General features: G+C 45.9%; 1 long non-coding RNA gene across 1 annotated transcript; it reads right to left on the bottom strand.

The window, feature by feature from the left end:
• Window positions 1-688: 688 nt before the first annotated feature.
• LOC141408632 (uncharacterized) lies at window positions 689-2902 on the bottom strand. The gene is made up of 2 exons (XR_012424542.1): window positions 2717-2902; window positions 689-2198 (listed from the first exon to the last, which is right to left on the bottom strand). It is a non-coding gene; the product is annotated as an uncharacterized lncRNA (long non-coding RNA).
• Between the last annotated feature and the right edge of the window lie 4522 nt (window positions 2903-7424).

The following is a 7424-nucleotide window of genomic DNA, read 5'->3' as shown; positions in this document are numbered from 1 at the left end:
GCTTAACTTAGAGCATACATTCAATCATTTCTCAAACAGGCACAGCACTGGCCCCAGGAGGGTCTACAAAGATAAACCGGGCACCATTTCTGCCACCTCGAGGAGGTTTACCTTCTGCTCTCCATGATGTGACTGTCTAGCAGGTCACCTCCTTCCCACCTGGGGCATGTGTGCCATCTACCAGCCCACTCCACATTCTCTGTGCAGGTCTCAGTGCTCTTCCTTCAGCCTGGAATTCTTGTGTCCATCTGGCTCTGTTTGAAGACGCCACCTCCTCTGTGAGGCCTCTCCTGATTTCTGAGACCACACAAATCTCTCCCTGGGCTGCATTTTCATGGCATGCTGCCTTCAGTCAAGGGAACGCATGCAAGCAGAGAGAGCTCAGAGGTGTGTGAGAGAGAAAAGCAGCATGTGTGGTCTCAGAAATCAGAAGAGGCCTCACAGAGGTGGCGTCTTCAGACAGAGCCAGGTGGACAGAGGGATTCAGGCTGAAGGAGTAGCACAGAGATCAGCAAGGAGAATGGTCTAGTGCATGGCACACATAGTACTGGTGGGAAGGGTGTGGCCTGGCAGACAGGGTCACGTCATGGAGATCTATGAGTGTTCTGTTAGGGTCTGGAAATTTCTCCTCTGGGTGTGAGGAACCATGGAAGAGATTTTGTTTTTTCAGTGTGTATGCATAGGTGGATGTGTTTTACTAAAGTTTTTATTGAAATGTGACATATGTATAGAAAAAGTACAAAATTTTTCACAAACTGAACCACATCTGTGTAACAGCACTCAGATTAAAACAACAACAACAACAACAACAAATTATTACTAAAACTCCAGAGATCCACTCTGGCCCTCTTTCAGGAACTACTTACATACAAGAAAAATAACCATCCTAACATCATAAACCAGTTTTTGCAATTTTCTTGTGTGTGGTTTTTTTCACTCCACATATGTTTGCAAGATTACCCCATGTTGCTAGACATACATGCGAATTGTTGTTGCTCATTGCTGGTTAACATCCCATTGTATGGATGCACTGCAATTGTTGATGAGCTTTGTGCAGTTTCCAGTTTGGGGATGTAAACCTTCCTGCAAATGCCTTTATGTGCTCCTCTGTGGGTAAATCTGCTGTGTACATACCTAGGAGTGGAACTGCTGGGTCATGGGCTATGCATATATCTACTTGAGTAGATACTACTAATTTCCCAAAGTTGTTCTACCCATGTACACACCCACCAGGAATGCACAGGAGTTCTCATTGCTCTATATTCTTGTCAACACTTGGTATTGTCAGTCTTTTTGTGTTTTATGCTTGTTTTTCTTGAGGGGAATGACCACCTGGGGGAGGTGAAGTCCCACTTGGGTTGAAGTATACTCACTCTGGCAGGAATGAAATCAGTGGTAATACAGCTAGAATGAAAAAGGCCAATAAAAAGAGACACCATAGAAGTGGAATATACAGGACTTGCACACAAGGTAGAAGTGAGCTTAAGAGGGAGATGGAGGAAGGTTTCTGTATGAGGTGGCTGGTGGGATGAGGGACATCAGATCTAAAGCCAGGAGAAAACATCCCAATTTAAGATACATCATGTTTGAAATGTAGGACAATGAGATTAAGATGTCCAATAAACTGTTAGCTATATGAGTCTGTTGCTTAGGGATGAGGTAAAGGCTGTAGACAGAGTTAGGAGTTATCACAGAGATGGGAGTTGAGGCTGGGGTGTGGCTGAGATTTCTCAGGGGGTTGTGTGGAATGAAAGAGAGAAGGGCTGAAGACCAGACACCCAGCTTAGGGGATGAGCGGAGGAAGAACAAGAGACAACATCGCTTCCCTCTGAAATGCTGGCAGGGACTGTGAAGCATGAGTCAGGCCCTTCCAGCCCCAGCAGCAGCCTCAACAGCCTGGGTCCATCTCACCAGCCACGCAGTTTTCTCCTGAATGAACTTGCATCACTAACCTCAGAAGCTGTGTTGCGAAATCCGCATCAGATTGCGTACCTCTGGTGGCGTCCTAGGGACAATGGGCACTAAAGACTGATAGCATCCTGGGGTTGGAGTCCTCCTCTCCACCTCCACAACATCCCTGCCAATCAGTTATCCAGCACCACAAGCAGGGAACTCATAACTTCCCACGGCATCCCATTTCCTCGTTGAGCAAGTGAGGATCTAAGAAAACCTTTTCTTGCAAATGCAATCTCACGATACTGAAAGTCAAAGGAAAAGATAACGCTATAACTTAATGGTAATGATCCACGACAGAGTGAAATGCAAGGACTCTGCATCCTGGAAAATCCATTTCTTTTTTTTTTTTTTTTTTTTTTTTTTTTTTTTTTTTTTTTGAGACGGAGTCTCGCTGTGTCGCCCAGGCTGGAGTGCAGTGGCCGGATCTCAGCTCACTGCAAGCTCTGCCTCCCGGGTTTTTACGCCATTCTCCTGCCTCAGCCTCCTGAGTAGCCGGGACTACAGGCGCCCGCCACCTCGCCCGGCTAGTTTTTTGTATTTTTTAGTAGAGACGGGGTTTCACCGTGTTAGCCAGGATGGTCTCGAACTCCTGACCTCGTGATCCGCCCGTCTCGGCCTCCCAAAGTGCTGGGATTACAGGCTTGAGCCACCGCGCCCGGCCGGAAAATCCATTTCTATTAACATACCCATTAGCATTTTCTTGTTGGGGTTAGGGTCATGGCGTTTGACTCCCCACAGGAAGCTGCAATTATTTCATTACCATTTACACACTGGTTGGGAATGTGCTCATCCGCTGCAGGCATTCCTCTGGCTTCATCAAGCAGTGAGTACAAGGGCCCTGGAATCTGGCCAGTCTCTCAGGACTGAAGCAGTGCATGCTACAGCACAAATCTACCAGGCTGGACACGTGGGAAGAATGAGCAGCTGTTAGATGAGAGCGAGCCCACTGCAAGGAAAGAGGGCAGAATACCATTCTGTTCACCATTTTTTCGTGTGTGTTTAGCAGCATGTGGTCTTGTGTGGGTCTCTGGAGAAGAAGAAAGAAGATGGAGCTAAGAAATGGTTGTCACCCAGCTGGGCGCCGTGGCTCACACCTGTAATCCCAGAACTTTGGGAGGCTGAGGCGGGCGGATCACAAAGTCAGAAGTTCGAGACCAGCCTGGCTAGCATAGTGAACCCTCATCTCTACTTAAAAATACAAAAATTAGGCCGGGCGCGGTGGCTCAAGCCTGTAATCCCAGCACTTTGGGAGGCCGAGACGGGCGGATCACGAGGTCAGGAGATCGAGACCATCCTGGCTAATACGGTGAAACCCCATCTCTACTAAAAAATACAAAAAACTAGCCGGGCGAGGTGGCGGGCGCCTGTAGTCCCAGCTACTCAGGAGGCTGAGGCAGGAGAATGGCGTAAACCCGGGAGGTGGAGCTTGCAGTGAGCTGAGATCCGGCCACTGCACCCCAGCCTGGGCGACAGAGCAAGACTCCGTTTCAAAAAAAAAAAAATACAAAAATTAGCCGGGCGTGGTGGCAGGCACCTATAGTCCCAGCTACCCAGGAGGCTGAAGCAGGAGAATCACTTGAACCAGGAAGGCGAAGGTTGCACTCCAGCCTGGGCAACAGAGCAGCACTCCATCTCAAAAAAAAAAAAAGAAAGAAAGAAAGAAAAGAAAAGAAAAAAAGAAAGGGTTCCCACCCTTGGGGAGACTGGCAGCAGAGGCAGAGACAGGCATGCAAAAGGAAGATGTAGCTGAATTTTTTTTTTTTTTTTTTTTTTTTTTTTTTTTTTTTTTTTTTTAAAGACAGAGTCTTGCCTTCTCGCCCAGGTTGGAATGCAATGGCACTATCTCAGCTCACTGCAACCTCTGCCTCCCAGGTTCAAGCGATTCTTCTGCCTCAGCCTCCTGAGTAGCTGGGATTACAGATGCACGCCACCATTCCCTGCTAATTTTTGTATTTTTTAGTAGAGATGGGGTTTCACCATGTTGGCCAGGCTGGTGTTGAACCCCTGACCTCAGGTGATCCACCCGCCTCGGCCTCCCGAAGTGCTGGGATTACAGGCATGAGCCACTGCGCCCGGCCCTTTTGCTTTATTTTTATAAATTAACTTGGCAGTGTTTTTTTTTTACAAGGTAATATTTATAAAGTGTTTTTATAATAAAATAGTATTGGCCAGGCACAGTGGCTCACGCCTGTAATCCCAGCTCTTTGGGAGGCCAAGGCAGGTGGATCACCCAGGAGTTCGAGACCAGCCTGGCCAACATGGTGAAACCCTGTCTCTACTAAAAATACAAAAATTAGCCGGGCATGATGGTGCATGCCTGTAATTCCAGCTACTTGGTAGGCTGAGGCACGAGAATCGCTTGAACCCAGGGGGCAGAGGTTGCAGTGAGTCAAGATTGCACCACTGCACTCCAGCCTGGGTGACAAAGTAAGACCCTGTCTCAAGAAAAACAAAGAAACAAAGAGATAAAAATAAAATAGTATTAAAATGATTTTTTTTTAACAAAAACCAGTGGTCCCTTGGCCTAGCCTGTTCTACCTTCAAGTCTTATTCTCAGGAGGTAGCAACTTCCAACTCTTTAAGCTTGCTCTTATGTTGGTTACCTGCATATTTCTAAGTCATAAGCTATGTCAGAGACTAACAGCTCTCTACAATCCATGTTTTCTTTTTCCTGGGTGTACAGCTAGATCTCATTCTTCAGCTCCTATTCCTGTCTCCTCTTACCCCTTCCAGGTCCCCAGCCCTGAAGTTAGAGGCAACTGGACTCTAGCCAATGAAATGTGAGCAGAAGTGCTACTGCCACTTCTAAGCCTGGTCCCTAAAACCACCATGTACTCCCATGTACTCCTCTATGATCTTTCTTTTTCTTCTTCTTCTTGTTTTAGTTTTTCATTTTTTTTTTTTTTTTTTTTTTTTTTTTGATGGAGTCCTATTCTGTTGCTCGGGCTGGAGTGCAGTGGCACAATCTCAGTTCACTGCAACCTCCATCTCACAGGTTCAAGCAATTCTCCTGCCTCAGCCTCCCTAGTAGCTGGGAGTACGGGCAAACGTCACCACGCCCGGCTAATTTTTTGTATTTTAGTAGAGACGGGGTTTCACCGTGTTATCCAGGCTGGTCTTGAGCTCCTGAGCTCCACCATGCCCAGACTATGATCTTTCTTCTTATGGCTGCCTGGAATGGAGACGATGTCCTGGCAGGCTCTGGAAGCCACATACTAAAGATGAAAGAGCATTCATTAAGCTGGGTACAGTGGCTCACGTCTGTAATCCCAGCACTTTGGGAGGCCAAGGTGGGCAGATTGCTAGAGCTCAGGAGTTCGAGACCAGTCTGGGCAATGTGGTGAAGCCCCATCTCTACTAAAAATACAAAAATTAGCCAGGCGTGGTGGCACATGCCTATAATCCCAACTACTTGGGAGGTTGAGGCACAAGATCATGACACTGCACTCCAGCCTGGGCAACAGAGTGAGACTCCATCTCAAAAAAAAAAAAAAAAGCATTCATCAGCCAGTGTCTGAATGAGGGAAAGAAGGAAGTCTGACCTACCAGTCTGCTTCTACCCGCCCAGTACCACTATGAAAAAAGAATTCTATTATGTTTGAGTTGGTATGCCTTTTGACATCTATTTGTTATAGCAATTAGATTACCCTATTACATATCCATATATTGATTATCAAGTAGAAAATGCACTAGTAACAGAAACCTGAAGATAGAGTGTTATTTTCTCTGACATCAAAAGTAGTTCAGAGTTAATATTGCAGTCTATGATGCCAAAAGGACCTGGCTCCTTACAGCTTTCCTTTTTATAGCTGTGATCTTCAGGGTGTGACCCTATACCTCTGTCTTAGTCTTTCAATAGAGTTGCCAGAGCTTCAGCCATGTCTGCAACTCGGGCAGGAAGCAGTAGAGGGATGAAAAGGCACAAAAGAAAAGTGCTAGTTGAGTCAACCGCCAGAGAAAGAAAGATTTATTAGGGACTTAGAGGGAGGGTGAAATAAGAAGTGACTGCTAATGGGTACACAGGATTTCCTCAAGGAATGATGAAAATGTTCTGGAACTAGATAGTGGTGATGATTGTAGAACTCTGAAACTATCCTAAAAAACACCTAATTGTACACTTTAGGCCAGGCACAGTGGCTCACACCTATAATCTCTGTGTTTTGGGAGGCCTAGGTGGGAGGATCGCTTGAGGCCAAGAGTTCAAGGCTAGCCTGGACAACATAGTGAGATCCTGTCTCTACAACAAGTTTTAAACATTAGTCAGTGTGGTGGTACACACCTGCAGTCCCAGCTACTTGGGAAGCTTAGGTGGTAGGATTGCTTGAGCCCAGGATTTCGAGGCTGCAGTAAGCTATGATTGCACTACTGCACCCCAGCCTGGGGAACAGAGTGAGACCCCATTTCTCAAAAAAAAATTAAGTCATCAAAGTGTACTAAAATGGTGAATTTTATGGTATATGAATTATGTCTCTCTCTCTCTCTTTTTTTTTTTTTTTTTTTTTTTTGAGACAGAGTCTCGCTTTGTCAGCCAGGCTGGAGTCCAGTGGCAAGATCTCAGCTCACTGAAACCTCCGCCTCCTGGGCTCAAGCAATTCTCCTGCCTCAGCCTCCCAAGTAGCTGGGATTACAGGCGTGTACCACCATGCCCAGCTAATTTTTATATTTTCAGTAGAGACAGGGTTTCGCCATGTCACCATATCATTGTCTTTCACCTCCATATTTTGTCCCACTGGAAGGTTTTCAGGGACAATAATACACGTGGCGTTGTCCTCTCCTATGATAACAATGCCTTCTTCTAGAATGCCTCCTGAAGGATCTGAGGCTATTTTACTTCCTTTTACATAAGTAGAAAGAGTATGCTCTAAAATAATGATTAATAGTATAATAAATACATAAATCAGTAACATAGTTGTTATTGTTGTTGTTATTTTTTTAATTGAAACAGAGTCTGGCTCTGTTGCCCAGGCTGGAGTGCAGTGGTGGGATCTCGGCTCACTGCAACCTCCACCTTCCAGGCTCAAGCCATCTTGCCACCTCAGCCTCCCAAGTACCTGGGACTACAGGCACACATCACCATGACTGCCTAATTTTTGTATTTCTTATAGAGATCAGTTTTCACTATGTTGCCCAGGCTGGTTTCGAACTCAAGCCATCCCCTATCTCAACCTTTCGAAGTGCTGGGATTATAGACATGAGCCATTGCACCCAGCCCATAGTCATTTATTATCAAGTATTATGTACCGTACATCGTGTATATGCTATACTTTTATAAGACTGGCAGCACAGTGGGTTTGTTTATACCAGCATCACCCCAAACACGTGAGTAATACATTGTGCTCTGATGATACAACAGCTGGATCTTGCTAGGCGATAGGAATTTTTCAGCTCCATTATAATCTCACGGGACCACCATCACATATTGCAGCCCATTATTGACCTAAACATCCTTAGGCTATGACTGTACTTGG

The sequence above is a fragment of the Macaca fascicularis genome, chromosome 15 (assembly GCF_037993035.2).
Source record: "Macaca fascicularis isolate 582-1 chromosome 15, T2T-MFA8v1.1".
Lineage (NCBI taxonomy): Eukaryota > Metazoa > Chordata > Mammalia > Primates > Cercopithecidae > Macaca > Macaca fascicularis.
Note: the sequence above shows the minus strand (reverse complement) of the source record. Positions and strands in the feature narration are given on the sequence as shown.